The following is a 17,191-nucleotide window of genomic DNA, read 5'->3' as shown; positions in this document are numbered from 1 at the left end:
TATGTTCTTTGGCCCACCCGTAAAATTGAAGGCGAAATTGCAATTTGCTGCCCATAATTCCTTCTTGCGTTGCTTCCTCCTTTCCTTTCAAATTTTCTTTCTCTGAATGGTTACTCAGAAAACACCGGCGAGAAACCTATTTATATTGATACGTCTAAAAATCTGACAAAAAATTGATTTATTCCCCGTCGAGAGCTTTTACCAACAGTCCGTATTTCGTTGACCACAGAGGCGCATCTACTTTTTGCTTTTTAATTACTTCATCTATGACATTCCGGAAACGTCTCAATAACGTCATCGATGGCATTATCACTTTTTCTTAACCGATCAAAAGCCAAAAGAGCACGATGTGTTAGCTCGACCAATCAGAGACCGGGATTTTAAGGTCAAGATTAGCCGCACTCTCTCGAAGTTACAGACAAATAAAAAATGCACCGAGAAATTTCTAGAAAATAGGAAATCTCCTTGATCCGTTTGTGGCGCGTGTCACTTAAAATCTTCTCCGAGGAAGCATCAACTCTGCCGATCCGTCGGAAAAGCACGCAACTTACAACGGGAACAGGCAGGGATATACGATGTTTCGATCCAAAACCGGCAACAGGCCGGTGCGTTCAAAAGCTGCCCGCTCATAGGTTAGCTCGCTGCCTACGCTGCACAAAAGGGACATTTTACCTTTGATTAAACACGAAAAAGGATATTTTAAACGCCCAACTGGCAACCTTAAGCTTGGACTTAGGCCTTTCTGGTTCTCCCCCTTCGTACGGGATCACTATCGGCTTCTATTGCATCATCCTCCGATATCTTGAAACCGTGCCAAAAGTTGCCAAATTCCCTTAAAGGCCCGGCGATTCCATGAGACCGAGGGGTTATTTTTAGAAATACGGCAACGTAGCAGGCGACCAGGCTCCCCTTAGATCTTTTTAAGCTGTAACAATATCGCCGCTAATTCATTCTTATTCTCACTCTAGCTCGCGCCTTGCTTGTTCTGTACTCTCTCTGTATCCGACATCCTTGTTGAATTGTATTTATTTTTCGGGATCCGCTCATTGAAAAGTGTTGTAAGTTCCTCGTGTTTCGGAACTATTTTCCCCCGGTAGATCTTGTATTTTTTTCTCGTTTGTTCATTCGGTTTTGATTTCGATGGCTTGCAAGATGATCGCCAGATTCTAAGCCGGCTTGAGCTTTTCAAGTTTCGAAAGATGTCGCGGGAAATCAAGAAAGTTTACTCCATACTAGCAACTCGTAAATTCATCTATAATAAAGTTTTGCTAATATCTCGGAAAGGTACTTACGTTTAATCTAATTTTTCTTTCTTTTTTTCTGCCATGTGTGTGCTTTTATTTTTTTCGATGTTTTCGGGGGGCTCACTTCATAGAGGCATTTGGGACGGAGTCAGGCAAAATGTGCCTTAAGGTACAACCTCATACCCGAAAGCGTACAGTATAGCGTATAATCGGTTTGGGATAAAAAAATATCCATTCTCTGTTTTCGATTGCAAACTCTTTCTTCAAATTTCAAAGACTCTAGGCAAAAGTTTCAAGTTATGGTTCGCATTATGAATGGTGTTACGTCCATTTAAACTGACTCGTTTTAAAAATGCAAGCAAATTGTGATGAATCTCTTCTTAAATTCCTCACTTTTTATTTTCAAACTTTGAATTGCTACCAAAAAGTGAATTTTTGGAATTTTTCAAAGTTCTATGTACCAAATTATGCAAAAAAAAACCCCAAAGCAAATTAAAATTCTCTTATTGCTTTTACATCTTGGAGCAAATTTTGCTTGACTCCATAAATTTTATTTTTTTCAAAATTACATTCCTTTTTCACAGGATATTTACTGCTCTGCATGATTTTATGATAAGCATCTAGTATATATTATTCATTTATATAAAAAAAATATATAATCTGATTTTTTTCCCACGACCTCTCGCCGGTTCAAATTTTGCTTTTAAACCATCTCGGATTGATTCGGGAAATAACACTTCGCATAATTCGAAAAAGAGTTGATTTTGTCGGGATAATTTTAGGAACAGCATCCAGGAATTGAAAATCTAGAGTTCGACGCGGTTGAAGAAGTTGTTTTTATATATTACTTTCCACGTTATACGGGTGTGAATTAAATTATTTTGAAGGATGTGAAAAAATCGAAGTTTTAAAAACGTCTGGTTATCTACCTGCATGAATTCGCCTTGTTGATGTATAAATAGCATTGAAGCAGCTTTAACAATGATAACTTACGTAAATCCCGAATAATGTTCGTCAATTTGTGTTGAAAATTGCTAGGTAATAGGGCAAACTTTGGCCCGCCGAAATTTCAGAAAATAGAGGTGTGAAAGTACGTCGATAATGAAATTGCGTGTGAAAATATTCATTTGAGGCAAAGACGTTTGAATTATGTCATGGCAGCCGCGGTGCTAGTCTCTCTATAAGAGAAAGAACCTCTCATTATGAAAGAAAAAATTCATTGAGAGAAAATTATTTTTCTTGTAGATATGCTGTCAAAAGCAAAATTACTTTTTAAAATCATTTGAAAAAATTAATAAATTAAATTTACCAGTTTCAAGAAATAATTTGTTTTTTTTTTTCTTTGGACCAAAGAGAAGAGGTACCTATAAAAATTTCGTAATTAATAAGATTATACGAACGAGCCAAAAATTCCGTACAAGAACGTGGACAACAGAAAAAATCCTTGTCGAAGTGTATGATTCTGATGATAATTTTTTACATTGTTCTTTGTTAAATGCTGCACATGGAGCAAAATAACAGCTCTTTATTAAATGCTGCCCATGGAGAGAAATAAAAGTTCTTTGTTAAATTAAGCAGCCCACGGAGAAAAATAAAAGTAGCTTTGCATCAACATTTAACAGTCCGTATGACTGCTTTAAAGTACAGAACTATAGCCGCCATTTGCAAAAAGCATATCTTGGGGAAATCTCACGGGCCGAATCTTATCGATGCTAAATTTCGTGAAACTTTTTGAAATGAAATTCTCTAAAATTTCTGCAATTGACTCATAATGATATAAAACGCATAGAAACAGTAAAATTGTGCTTTTGAAAAAGAACTGAAAAAAAAGAAGAAAAAATATCATGAATTATATTTCAATTTTTTTAAATGGATTCTCCGATAATCGTTGCGGGTTGCATACGCAGGCCCCGAGAAATTGCTGAAATTTCAAATTTTACAGGTGATTCCATTTTGCATTTATAACCTCACGCCATTTTTTTCTCTGTACTATGCTCGTGAGCAGAGTACAAAGCCTCGTGACCGAGGAAAATGTCCTAAATTATCGATCCTTCGACTTAAGGGCGTATCGCGATTTCTGCTTGACCCCTTTTGTCCATATAACTTCATGCTTTCCGGGGTGCACGTGTTAAACGAGATACACCTTCACGTCAAAAGAGCTTTGAAATTGAGTGTAGAGTACCGCTAGAGCTTTTATTATGTAAGCCTTACTCAGCTCTTTTTATCTTTTTAATTTTAGCCAATTTATTAGAGAGAAAAATTGATCGAATGCCATGTCAGTAATTATGGATGAGCTTGTGATAAAATGAGGTGATTTTGCTGAACGACAATTTCTTTCCACCGCGATTGAGGGAATACTGTCGTGCTTTAAAAATCTCCGTAGGAACATTCGAATATTGCCGAATTTTCTCGAAAAATATTCATTTTTGAAGAAATCTATGGATATTTTCCCTGGAAATATTCAGACACTTAAGATCAAATTACCAATAGTATTCACCAAAAAATCGGAAGAAAAATATTTGCAAATTTTCCCAAAAAACCATGATGTGTCAAAGGAAATTTAATAACGTCTGAAGGCTTGTGCGGCGTTTTTCAGTGGCTCGACAGATTATTTGATGGGAGCATCCACTCCACTCTAGTCTCTGCAACTATGAGCTCTCGATTCAGCTTGTTGCGGCTTCATCTAATAATAATTTCAGCTTCGAGTCATTCATATTCCCTCATTGAGCTAAGTTTGCAAACTGCTTATGAATGAATTAACCTAAGTAGTGTTTTAGAATTGATCGGCTGAAGAGGCTCTGCGCCTGGATTGTAGAATCTTTGTCAATGGCGTGGCGTGAATTGCGATGTATCGATTGTATGCCATTTAAACTTATGGTAAAGAATCGATTATTATGGTGTTCGCTGCAAACACCCTGTTTATCGATCCTTTTCTAAGGGTTTAAATGGCATAACAATCGATACATCGCAATTCACGCCACGCCACTGATCGTTGTCGAACGAACTTGATCGATAGAAAGCATTGCTAAGATAGGGATTTATCGATTAGGATCTTTCGATAACGATTCAACAATCGACCCGCTGGTCTGCAGTGGTGTAGCGTGCTTTGCGATGTATCGATTGATCTGCCATTTAAACCTATGGAAAAGGATCGATAAACAAGGTGTTCGCAACGAACACTTTAATAATCGATTCTTTACCATAGGTTTAAATGGGAAAATATCGATTATCGATCATTCACGCCTCACCACTGCTGGTTTGCAGAGACTTCGACTTTAAACTCGGTCCATGTGCCCAACCTACGGTGTTAAATATTTGTAATTCTGTCAGTGGGTAGAAAAGGAGGATTTCAGTAATGCCTTGCCTGAATTTAGAATATTATGCCTTTAGTGTCACACAATAATTTTTTTTCCTAGAAAAGTAAAAATGCACCTTTCAAACAAGAGCTAAAACAGGGATCCTCTTTTCGTGGAATAATTCTCATTTTGTGCGAGTACATCTGAATGGATGAGAAAGATTGAATGCTCTTTTAATATTCCCTCTTATGACTAAAGTCGTTTTTGAAGTGGCTTATGTAAATCTCTAGCACAATTTCAACCGTCGACAATCATGAACGGTCGCAAAATCATATTACGATGGTTCAACATAAAAGGAACCGTTCACAAGAGGGACTTTAGTGAAAGGTTGCATATTTGTCTAGGTAATATGAACGTTTTTTCTCAAATTGTATCACAAATGGACCACATTAAGTAGAACGGAACCAAGTCACATCAACTTCTGCCAAATTTAACTGGGCAATTCAATTTTTTAAATGAAAACGGTTCTGCGGATTTTTGTTCAAATTTCAGTGAATTTTCTGCATTTATAGCTAATTCCGCGAAATTTTCAAAAGAATCCGTATGAACATTCTCTTATAAAAAATAATACTCTCCAGTAAAAGTTGGCAATAGCTAAAGTGGCTTGGTTCCTTTCTGCTGAATGCAGTCCAATTATGAAATTTTTGCTTTGCTTTTCAAATGTATCATAACATTTTTACAAAGCAAGTATTATTAAAATGGCCTAAAAACGACCAAGTGCCGAACATTTTCCTGGCTGACACATTGAGGGATTTCCAAATCTTATTCTATAGTATAAAATCATAAGTAACGCGTATCGCTTAACGCCTGAAGCGCGAAGCGCTGCGGGGGTTGAACCGCGAAGCGTTCAGGGGCCGCACCCCCTCGTGTTCCTCCAAATGTATTGTATCTTGGTGGATCCCGACTCGTCTTCGAAGAAATGACGGAAGGAATGCAAGGTATGTCAAACTGTTGTCACCAGTCAAAAACGCCTTCAGTTTCGCGCGATACTTCACCGCTCACACCAGAGTTAAAATATTTGTATCATAAATTGCCTTGCAGAATCCTCCGTTTTTCGAATATTAATGAAGTATACCGTCTCGCATTCAGTCTGAAAAACCTTTATGGAACTGTTAACATTATTTCATGCATTATTCTACACAAATTATCATAACATGTTACAAAGTGATTTTTTTTACCTAAGCCGATTGTGAGCTGAGAGTTTGACGAATGCGGATGTTCCTAATGCAAAAATATTTACAAATATTCCTTTGCGTAACACAATATGAATTTTGAATTTTCCAAAACTATAGAAGTCTTTCATCCCATGCGCGATATCATCTCATACAGGAAAATAAAGAAAAAATCATAGCGTTAAATAGGAATAGAGAAGTCGCCGTATGAATCATCGGTTGAATGATATCAATCAGTGTTGGGTTCAATCTACTTATCAATCAGTATCAATCTACTTTGACTACTTCAATGGCCGCTAAATTCGAAAATACGTGATACCGACCACGAAGTTTTTACGTTATTGAGTGGACTTCACACTTTTTTGAAGGCTCATCTAAACTTTCGGACAATTTATAACCATCTAGAATTTTATCAATTCATGTAAATCTTATGTGAGCAAAAGCTTCATTTATAGACAACTTTCTTCAACTCACGGCGTTACTTTTTTTCTTATTTTCTTCTTTCTTTTTTTAACTTTAATTTTTGTACAATCACTACACTTACAGTGTTAATTACATTGTTAATATTTGATAAATTTGATTGATTCTTTCAAATGTCATCGGCAATAGATAGGTTCTTCAGTTTTTACGTTTTCGCAGGGATACCTATGTACAGCGACATCTTGTCGACTAACCATATTCTCCCACATGATCATCACGGGTAGGTGTTCCAACTGATAATTCTGTTTAAAGAAGAGAAGTACCCTACGACTGAAACTTCATTCTAATTTGCATATCTAATGAGCTTTCTGAAGAGGTTTATCATTAAAAAAGAAACCTTCACGAAACGTGGTGTACTAATCTTAACGTTTCAGGAAATAGAGTTTGTAGACCCCGATTGAACTGCACTCTACTAAGAATTTTACATGTCAGCTGAGAAGTCTAATTTTGTAGTGGTTTTCTTGTCGGAAATATCTCGAGTCATACGTCATTCTTGTTCATGCCGTATTGCATCACAAATTTCAAGGCAAGACTTATGTAATAATAACTTTATCACCGCGCTAAAAGGACGATTTTCTAGAACATTTTATATTTTCCCTGTAAAATGTGCGAAAAAAGTATAAGAAAAACCGTGCGTGCTTTGCCATATTCCAGCTAACTTGTGAAAGTGATAACACGTAAAGGGTACAGGCTTGATGCACTGCACAATCATATAACATAATCTTGTCTGGAAAACCGATGATGAGCGATCATCAAATAATAATAGGAAATATTTTGCAGTTCATAGAAAAGGGACTTTGCTTCACAAACACTCCAAATTGAATTATTAATCAGAACAAAAATGAGAGAAATAACAAACACAAAATTTTTGCTTGGATCAAAACGAAGTCCGCTTAAATTAAGAGCCTTGGCTCTCGATTCGCGCAAAAATCCGATTGAGTTAAGAGTTCATTTTCTTGTCAGATTTTTAAGGGTCTGGACTCTGAATCCAGCCGGGTGATTGTTGAAATTGATAGAAAAAACAATAGACAAAGAAGACTTGGGGAGTACGCAGCAATCCTATCGGTTGAAATAGGGGGTTTTTATAGACTAAGGGGATAAATGATAGACTAACCATAGGGTCTCCCGTGGGTTGCTGTTAGTTAGTCCATTACTAACCCCTTTTGTCCATTGCAACCACCCACTCTCACCAATAGGATCCCTCCGTATCCCTTTGGTCTTCTTTGTCTATAAGCTTCGTGTATCAATTTCGATAATCAGCCCATAGAAGGCCTTTAACCCTGTGACCGGGGGGGGGGGGGGGAGGAGGGTGGAATGGAGATGTTGCATGTGTGAGGAATTAGCGATTTGACTATTGATTCTTATGTAGAGGTTCCCGAGAAACACGATGGTGCCACTGGTTTTCTCTGAAGTCAACTCCCAAGCTCAAAATAAGCTCTCAACTTGAGGCCAAAATGAAAGGGATATCCCACGCTATCCTGAGAGTCCAAGTCCACATCAAGACAAACTCTCCATGCAAAGCTAGGGAGCAAATACATTAGCAGGGTTGCCGTGTTTTCAGTTTCAGAGTCCCCAATTAAAGTAGCAGCTCTGTCAATGTATTTGCTCCCTATCTTCGCATGGAGAGTTCGTCTTGATGTAGACGTAGACTCTTAGGATAGCGTGGGATATCCCCTCTATTTTGCTTCAACTTGAGAGCTTTTTTTGAGCTTGGGAGACGATTTCAGAGAAAACCAGTAGCACCATCGTGTTTCTCGCGAACCTCTACATAAGAATCAATAGTCAAATCGCTAATTCCTCACACATGCAACATCTCCATTCCACCCTCCTCCTCCCCCCCCCCGGTCACAGGATTAAAGGCCTTCTATGGGCTGATTATCGAAATTGATACACGAAGCTTATAGACAAAGAAGACCAAAGGGATATGGAGGGATCCTATTGGTGAGAGTGGGTGGTTGCAATGGACAAAAGGGGTTGGTAATGGACTAACTAACAGCAACCCACGGGAGACCCTATGGTTAGTCTATCATTTATCCCCTTAATCTATAAAAACCACCTATTTCAACCGATAGGATTGCTGCGTACTCCCCAAGTCTTCTTTGTCTATCGTTTTTTCTATCAATTTCAACAATCACCCGGCTGGATTCAGAGTCCAGACCCTTAAAAATCTGACAAGAAAATGAACTCTTAACTCAATCGCGCTCCACTATGCGACATTATCAGACTCTTAAGGCGTTTCTCTCTCAGCACGACGCGGCGCCTGCCGTCGGTGCTGCAATCAGGTGCTGGGAGCTTGGTCCTTGGTGGCGGCAGCAAAACTGCACGTACGATCTCTTGAATGAAAAGCTACCGGAGTATGTAAACACAGGCGAGAGTGGCACTCGATTTCAATCTTTCCACTCGACACTCCAGTTCGTTATCTTGGAAAGAGATAGAGATTCTCGGGGGAAGGAAGGGTGGGAGAGAATGGGAATGAGACAAGTGCTACGACTGGTCACACTCCCGTGTCGTCGGATCGTATGTTGAAATAGTTAAGGCGCTGACTTCATCTTGATAGGTCGTTGCCCATCCAACAGTTTCCGTAGAGTGAAGTTCCTTGTTTTTGTTTTTCGGTCGACGGATTCACGAGAAATCTGGAAAGGCAAGTTGTCGCTGATCATATTTTTTTTCGAACCCTGCTTTTTACAGTTTTTGCCAAATAGGGTGAATGTATATACAGGATTTCTGCTTCTTATCCGAGATAAATGTTAATCCACTAACAAGATTTTTCGGTTTTCGGCTACTCATAATGTGAAAACATGTTTAGTCTATGAACGTAAAAACATGCAGACATATCATGTAGCTGTGGTATTTTGTTTGAAAAAGTAAAAATATGAAATACACTTTGAGGCCTTCACAGTTGTTTTCATGTAAGTTTTTTTACTCAGAGATACAATTTTGCGACCATGACATCAATGTATAAAAACATGACTAAAGGTGGTGGTTTTCTAACTTTTGGAATTTTCCGTTTCTCTTTTTAGAAGTTGCACTTTCAGCGAACAAAATAGTGATTTTCTCAGACTATGGCTGCGGCCTTTCCTCTATGCCGATCTGTGTTTCGCGTCTGTTTTAATTTTTTTGTTTCGCGGCTTCAAATGTGTTAATTATTTGGATATCTATCAAGTAGCATGATTGCATAGTGCTGCGTGCTCGGTGCGTAAAGTTGACTTATTATACCGTGCAAGTTTCGACCTCACGTTTCATATGCGACTTTCAAAAAAAGCATGAACGAAAGTAAAAATTTTAGAAGGGGGCAAGAGGCAAAGGGGCGGATCACCCCTGTATATTCTTCTAATATTCCGATTCCCCAGCACGCTAATCGGAGCTACTCATGAACCCGTCTTTTCGCAGACGGAAAAAGTAAGGAACGTAATAATCCGTTCGAAGATTGCAAAATTGCCTCATGCAATTCAATTTTTGTCCAAAATATTGCTGTAAAATTTTTGTCCAAAATTTTACCGATTTTTGCATCAAGGGAGTTTTTGGGATGAGTACCCTTTAAAAACTGAGCTCAAACATCTTCATCTTTTTTGAAAATAGAGGGTCATATTGTGCGAGCTGTTGTAGCCGGTCAAGAAAGACATTTTTTTAGTGCATGATATATGTCGCCGTGCCGTTGACATGGCTCCGAAAGCCATGAAAAATCATTATTTTTTCGAAATTAGTGTCATTTCTTGACCAGAACGCAAGAGAGATGTGATTTTTATGCCGATTGACCTCTTTCATACCATAAAAAAATGTATCTAATTTTTAGTCTGATACCAGCATACTATTTGGTGAAAAAAAAGAAAAAAAAGACAGTAAATCCGGAAAAACTGAATAATTTTCGCCGGGAAACATTTTCGCCTCTCGTAAAGTCGTAAACTCATGATTATAAGGATTCGATGACTCGCTGAAACCAGTGATTTTTACCGTCAAATGTGGATTTTTTTTTTTTTTTTATTAAAGTACGCTTGTCCGACTTTCCAGAAACACACTGGTATTTTTTTTTTTTTTTTTTATCTTGGGGCAAGCCCGATCATAGCCCTTGTTCTTCTCTCTTTACTTCATCTCTTTAGCTTTAAAAATTCTCAGCTTTCCTTCAAGTTCAGCTTGATCCTCCCCTTCGTCCTTTATCCATACGCGGACCCCCACCCCCAACCCTCCCCCAAAGAGAATTTTTGAATTTTTGAATCACATGATTAGTAGTTTGAGTAAATTTCATCATAAATAACTACCAAATGTAAGCATATTTACTTCTTCTCCCCTCCGTTCGTTCCTTTTCCAGTGGCGAGGCGTGAAGGATCGATTATCGATATTCCCCCATTTGTAGCTATGGCAAAGAATCGATTCTTACGGTGTTCGCTGCGAACACCCTGTTAATCGATCCTTTCCTTAGGTTTCAATTGCAGATCAGTCGCTATATCGCAAAGGACGCCACGCCACTGCTTTTTTCTTCATCTCTTTTCCTTCCTCCTTTTTTTCGTGTGAACAAAGGTGCGCACGCTCCCTATCGCCGTGCCCCCCCCCCCTTCCCCCGTCTATCCACCTATGCCTCTATCATGAACTTATCAGACATCTGCATCCCTAGATCCCCCTTCTATAGGTGTCACACTGAAAAAAAATCTCGGTGTATTTACTAAGAAAAGGGTAAAATTACCAAGAATTCAGGGCTCTATTTGATCCCAGTTTTTTCCTGGTAAAATTACCATTTTTGGAGTTGGTAATATTTCTCGGTAAAATTGTTTAACTTTCTCGGTAATTTTACTGGATCGTGGTAAAAACGCCAATATTTTTTATCGACTGTGGTAGAATTTCCGAAATAAAATGGCAAAGTTACCGGGAATTGATTACCAATAAAAGTGGTATTCTTACCTGGAAAAAAACAGTAAAAATACCGGTTTTTAGGTAAGCCTACCGGTCTGTCTTGGTAAAATTAGCAATAATTGGTAAAAAAAAGTAAGATGGTAAAGGTACCAACGGACCTTGGTAAAAACGCCGAGAACTTTTTTTCAGTGCAGATGTAATGTACGGAACGTGTCTTAGACGCGTCCGGAGGAGTTGGGAAACTTTATAGGTACCTAGATGTCCACTGATGATCTTCCTTATCTTTTTCCTCGTAAAACGAGTCAAAGTCAAGCCAGGAAAGTGCCCGAACATGAAGTAGGCGCGATGGAAGTTGTGAATGGTGCGTGGTGCGTTATCGGCACTACTATGTCAGATAGTATTGCCACCATTGATGCAACTACCGTTCCCACTTCCGGTGAACCTTCCGATCTGCGGATTCCACTTGAACTCAATACCTCCGACTTTTCAGACTTTCCTCCACCCCCACCCCCCCTTTCGTCTCCAGACTTGACCTGACTTCACCCCCACCTGGCGCGAAGATGGCGCAAGTGCCACTTCCGTTGCGCAATGACGGCGACGCATCTCAGCGACAGATCTAACGACCACTTATCGAGACATTGATAGACTAATCTCGATGAAAGCTGGGGTGAGCTTGTGAGCTTCTGCCTGTGACGTCATCCAATGAGGAAATCGCGGCCCGCGTCGGCCAATAGCCGATGGGACTTTGGATCGGGTTTTAGTTTATGACGCCACCACTACGTCGTGTACAGCACGTGACATCACTCCGGCTTTCGATTTCGTCCGAAAAAACCGCGTTTTCTTTATTTAACGGAGTCCTTCCGGGACTTATCTCATTTCGTTTCCGTTCATTCGCTAAGAATTGTCGATTGTAGTACTTCTTATTTTTATACCAAGGCTTGTGCTACGTGATTGATTTGAGCTCATCATTTCGAGTCGTTCTGAAAGCGGCGGTTTTTAGGGCATCGTTGAAATTTGGGTGAGTTATAAGAGTTTTTTTCAAAAATAGATGTAATGCAGGAAATAGGATTTGGAAATATTCTTTAGCCGTTCATTAGGTCTTCATCGGGGTTGTTGGTTAGGCGTCATATGCGTACAAAAATTTCCGGAAATGATTTCAAAGCTGACTTGGGATTTTTTAACTTTACTTGTCAAAGACATAATTGTTTGCAATGAAGAGCCACTGCAATCCTCAAAGAACCTATCAGCAAAGAAAAATTAATGGCGCATAAATTGTTTTTAAAATGAGCCAAAATTAATGGTTCCGGATTGCAAAAAGGAACCACATTTGCTAAAAGCTTGAAAGGGTCTTGAAAACTCCTAAAATTCTAAACAATTAAGGTAAACGAAACAAGCTTGCCTTTTTTATTTAAGTTATAATAATTTTCCTTAAAATTTTCCTTGCTTTTGTAGCTATTTCTGCAAGTTGTGTTTTTATTTCTTTCGGGGTATATTTTTCTATGATGCAATAGAACCAATATCTTTATGTGGTTGTTATTAGTTACGGGTATATCTAAACGCGTTTGGCAATCGAAAGTGCAAAGTAAGTTCTCCGATAATTTCTCATGGTTTTTTCACTGTTAGAGATACCTTTGTGAGGTTGAAAAAGTAAATTAATTGAGTCTCTCCCTTCGACTCCATTCGATATTCAAAACTATTTTTCTTTCTTGTGGTTTTTAAACAGACTAATATACTGCCACGCCAAGGAAGAATGACTTATGAGTCTATAGACGTTGCCAAAATTCCTTCAATAAAATATTAATTTGTTGGAAAAATTTTGAATTTTTTCCTCAAATTCTTCAGAGCTTTTTATTTGTAATTAGATCTAAATTACCTGAAAATTTCAAGAGAAAATATCTATAACGCTCCTCAAAAATTTATCATTTTATCCGACATTTTAACATTTTATTATTTAAAATTTTATCTGAGGAAATTTGGCAACTCTCGTATGTTCCTCCGGCGTGTTTCCTCAGCACGGTAGCATAGAGGCAATGTATGCCCCAAGCTCCCGTCCCTCTCTCTTCGCGAACAGCGCCTGCAATTCGCGGAAATGCCACCCACACCATCCAAGTTTTCGGCAGCACTTCCCTTTCGCCAAGGGTCCACGGTCAAATACCCCCACACAAGGGTAAAGTTTTACAACTTGAGACAGGCGAACTGTGGAATCGATTCGGGCATGTAAAATAATTCCCCACTCCTCGATCGAGCTCAAGGGTCTGGTGTATGAACATAACGAAACGGCTGAAGTTAAAAATACGAATCGCTATCACAACGTTTCAAAATTTCCGCGTGTTTCTTATATTTTAAAAGAAAACCAACAGATATCCTTGGCGCAATTGCAAAAATGCGTATCTCGGTTACGCTAATTCAAAATCTCCGGTCCTATTTTATTTTTTACACTGGTTAAAAAAACACATTGGAACTAGAGTCCAGACTCTTGAAAACATTGACAAGAAAATAGCCTCTTAATTCAATAAGATTTAAGCTTAAATCAAAAGAAAATCCGCTCAAATTAAAAGGCTTGGTTCTTGATTTAAGCTTAAATCTGATTGAATCAAGAGTCCATTTTCTTGTCAATGTTTTCAAGAGTCTGGGCTCTAGATCCAATGTGTCCTTTTTTCCAGTGTAGGAGACTGAACTATCTTCATGGTTTGAAAATTATGGTAAAAAAATGGTGGTCGATGAAATTCAGTGAAATTTTCACAGATTTCAACCGATTCGGCCAAAAAAATTTTATAGTAAAAAAAATGGAGGCGGAAATTTTTAAAAATTGCATGGCGCTTGGGCTACTTTGGCCGGAGGGTGACGATAGACGCTCACACTCTTAAGCCGGTAACCTAAAGGAGCTTTTTCTGCCGTGCTAAGGAAGAACGCCGTATGAACATTCGAGAGTTGCCAAATTTCCCTTGATAAAACATGTATTTTTGACGATATTCATGTTCATTTTTCTTTGAAATTTTCAGATGTATTAGATGAAATTGCGCACGAAATTGTCTAAAAATTTGGGGAAAAAGTATTTACAATTCTTCCTGTACATTCGGTTTTTATCGAAGAAAACTTGGTAACGTCTGAAGGCTCATACGGCGTTCTTCCGTAACATGGCAGTTTTGCAGAAAAATCTATCGAAAAAGAAATGTTAAAATGGCGTATTTTAGGGACGCGGTTCCTCTCGACCCTTTGGATTTTCGCGAATCAGCTGCCTTCGGGGGCTTTTGTGCTTTAAACGTGAATTTACAACAAACGTCCGCGTTGCATAATTTATGACGACCCCATCTCGGAGACCCGCTCTTTTATTTTCGCATCGCGGAGGAGAGGGCGGGGAGGGGGAGCCGGATTTTAAAGGCAAAGGACAAAAAGCCACAACCTCGACCTTTGAACGGCGGCGCCCATTGAACGCCGCCCTCTAATCCCGAGGGATTTCGAATCCGCAGCGCTCCTGAAAAGGCCCATGTAATTAAAACTATTTACTTTTTCGCCGCTTTCACGGATCGCTTTCCTGCACGCAGGTACTCCTTTTCCTTTTCATAACTGACCTACTTTTATTTTTTTTAATGCCTCGGATCCTGAATTTGTGAAGAGGGCTTGCGAGTTCTCTGCATTCACCTGGCTCGCAGGAGAGGAGGGGAAAGGGGGTGAAGTTAAGGGTCGGAGAGGATTCGTAAAGCGTTCGCCGAAAATCTGTGCTAAGATCTCATTGCCAGATGGTTTGATAAAACTTGCGCTCATTGTCGCGAAAACTAGGAGGAGAAAATTGCAACCACACTGAAAAAAAATCTCGGTGTATTTACTAAGAAAAGGGTAAAATTACCAAGAATTCAGGGTTCTATTTGATCCCAGTTTTTTCTTGGTAAAATTACCATTTATGGAATTGGTAATTTTACCGAGACGAGAAATCTCGGTCAAATTGTTGAACTTTCTTGGTGATTTTACTGGACCTTGGTAAAAATGCCAATATTTTTTATCGACTGTGGTAGAATTACCGAGATAAAATGGCAAAGTTACCGGGAATTGATTACCAACAAAAGTGGTATTCTTACCTGAAAAAAACAGGAAAAATACCGGTTTATAGGTAAGCTTACCAGTCTGTGTTGGTAAAATTACCAATAATTGGTAAAAAAAAGTGAGATGGTAAAGGTACCAACAGACCTTGGTGAAAACGCCGAGAATTTTTTTCAGTGCATATGCGAATCCAAGAGGGGGGCGTAGGGGCGCACGACCCCCCCCCCCTTCACGTGGGTTCGTAAGAAAGAAGAAAAGGAAAGGAAGAAAGAAAGAAAGAAAGAAAGAAAGAAAGAAGAGAAGAGAAGACGCATGGATTTCATAATTATTCATGACAAAATTGACTCAAACTGCATATTTCGAAAATTTTCTGGGGGAAACAACCCGGGCCCCCCTTACCCCTCCCTCCTCTCCCCCGTTTGAGGTGTCTGGATCCGCTTATGATTGTAAGTAGGTTAAATGTTTTAAAATTGAAAAAGTAATACACTTGCACTTAAAAATGTGTCGATTCGTTTTCGGCACTCAGAGATGCACGACCTAAAAAAGCCTTCAACCGGCGGCGTATGCTTCACGCACAACACTCGTGCACGTAGAATTGTATTAGGATAAGGAGTTATATTCATAGTCCTTCCTTTAACATCTCCTTCCCTCAGGAAGGCCGCGTTTGGTTTGCATTATGCTTGAGAGAGGTCTTTAGGAAAGTTTAAAAAAGCATCATAAAAACGACCAGCATTTCTGCAAACCTCGAGTAAAATTCAACAATATGACTCCAGCAATGTTTTCTTGCAAAGGATTTAGATAATTTGCGATTGCGAAAAAATTGAAGTATAAAGAGGAGACAAATGTGGAGTTCGAAAACTTTAAGGTAAGTTCGGCCCTCCGACCTACCTTATAGTTTGTCAAAATCATAGAATTACATCGATTATATTTTGTAATTTTTGTAGAGGCAAATCGTATGCATACGATCCATAGTGATTATGGTTGGTTGGTAGATACGTTTATTTGGTGCTTTTAACAATTGAGCCATTAACACCTTAGCGGAGAGATCAAAATGGTGTAGTACAGAAATAAAAATTTAAAAAGCAGGGGTCACAAAAGGTAGTACAAAATTAAGAGTTAGGACAAGGAAAGAATACATTAAATTTGGAGATTAATTCGTTTGAAAAAGAGAGGGATTTCTCGAAAATACTTTGAAAGGATGGCATGGAGATCAGAAAGTGGAGGTGAAATTTTGGATCTTAATTTTTGACATGTAGGGCAAGTTATTAAAACATGTTTAACTGAGAGGGGGCATTACAAGAGATGCAGGTTGGGGGTTGGACTTTCTTGATTCAACTGTAACTGTAACTACGGAACTATGCAATCGTACGGATTCGTATAATGCGTTTCGAATTTTTCCGAAGCTGTGTGGATTCTCCGGTACAATTGACAACGCTTCCTGCGCCTGTGCGGAGTTTTTCTCCTTTTCAATATTTGCGTAGACAGCTTAGCGAAGTCAAAAGGAGCTTTGTGAGCAGCGGCTTCCGGGGAGGGGTGTGAAGCGCGCCCTTCATTCGAGAGTTTTGACCTTGAAAATTTTCAAGCTTCCCTTTCCCTCGAGTGAGTTCAGGCAGGTGATTTTCAACTTTGCTCGAATCTGTTGCCAAATTTATTTTATCACTTTCCCTTTACCCCTTCACTCACGAAATTGCAAATATAATGGGTCGTGCCTATTCATTTAAGGGAGGTTTTATAGAGAACGTTCTACGAATGGAACCTTTTCAAAACGCCTTCAATTTTTCATGATACCGCTCGACCATCGCTCGAGTTGAAATAGTTGTATCCTTGCGCCTGCCAACAATCTCGCGTTTACCCACCAGCACAAATGATTTACGATTCAACGCGTGTTTTAAAGATGAAGTTGCATACAGATTTTTGTAACAGAATAATTGTGCCGATTTTCCTCTGCTGAATTCGATCTAATTATATACTGCTGATTGATTAACACTGAAATTCCTCAGTTGAAAGACCTAGATCGACAAAGTAGATTGACAAGCTGTCGGTCGAGTTTCAATAA

General features: G+C 39.0%; 1 protein-coding gene across 5 annotated transcripts in view; it reads left to right on the top strand.

Annotated features, from left to right (window-relative positions):
• ImpL2 (Ecdysone-inducible gene L2) overlaps positions 1 to 17,191 on the top strand; it is an 85,836-nt gene that overhangs the window by 37,526 nt on the left and 31,119 nt on the right. For 2 of the 5 annotated variants that reach the window (XM_019053423.2, XM_019053418.2), the window contains exon 1: positions 954 to 1,284. The exons of 2 other annotated variants lie outside the window; for them this stretch is intronic. The gene's annotated coding sequence lies outside the window, so the exon portion shown is untranslated. Of the gene's footprint in view, positions 1 to 953; positions 1,285 to 11,960; positions 12,116 to 17,191 lie in introns of those variants that run through there. One more of the 5 variants, XM_019053420.2, reaches the window with a different exon arrangement.

This window comes from Bemisia tabaci, chromosome 10 (assembly GCF_918797505.1).
Source record: "Bemisia tabaci chromosome 10, PGI_BMITA_v3".
Lineage (NCBI taxonomy): Eukaryota > Metazoa > Arthropoda > Insecta > Hemiptera > Aleyrodidae > Bemisia > Bemisia tabaci.
This window is presented reverse-complemented; position numbering and strand designations above follow the sequence as displayed.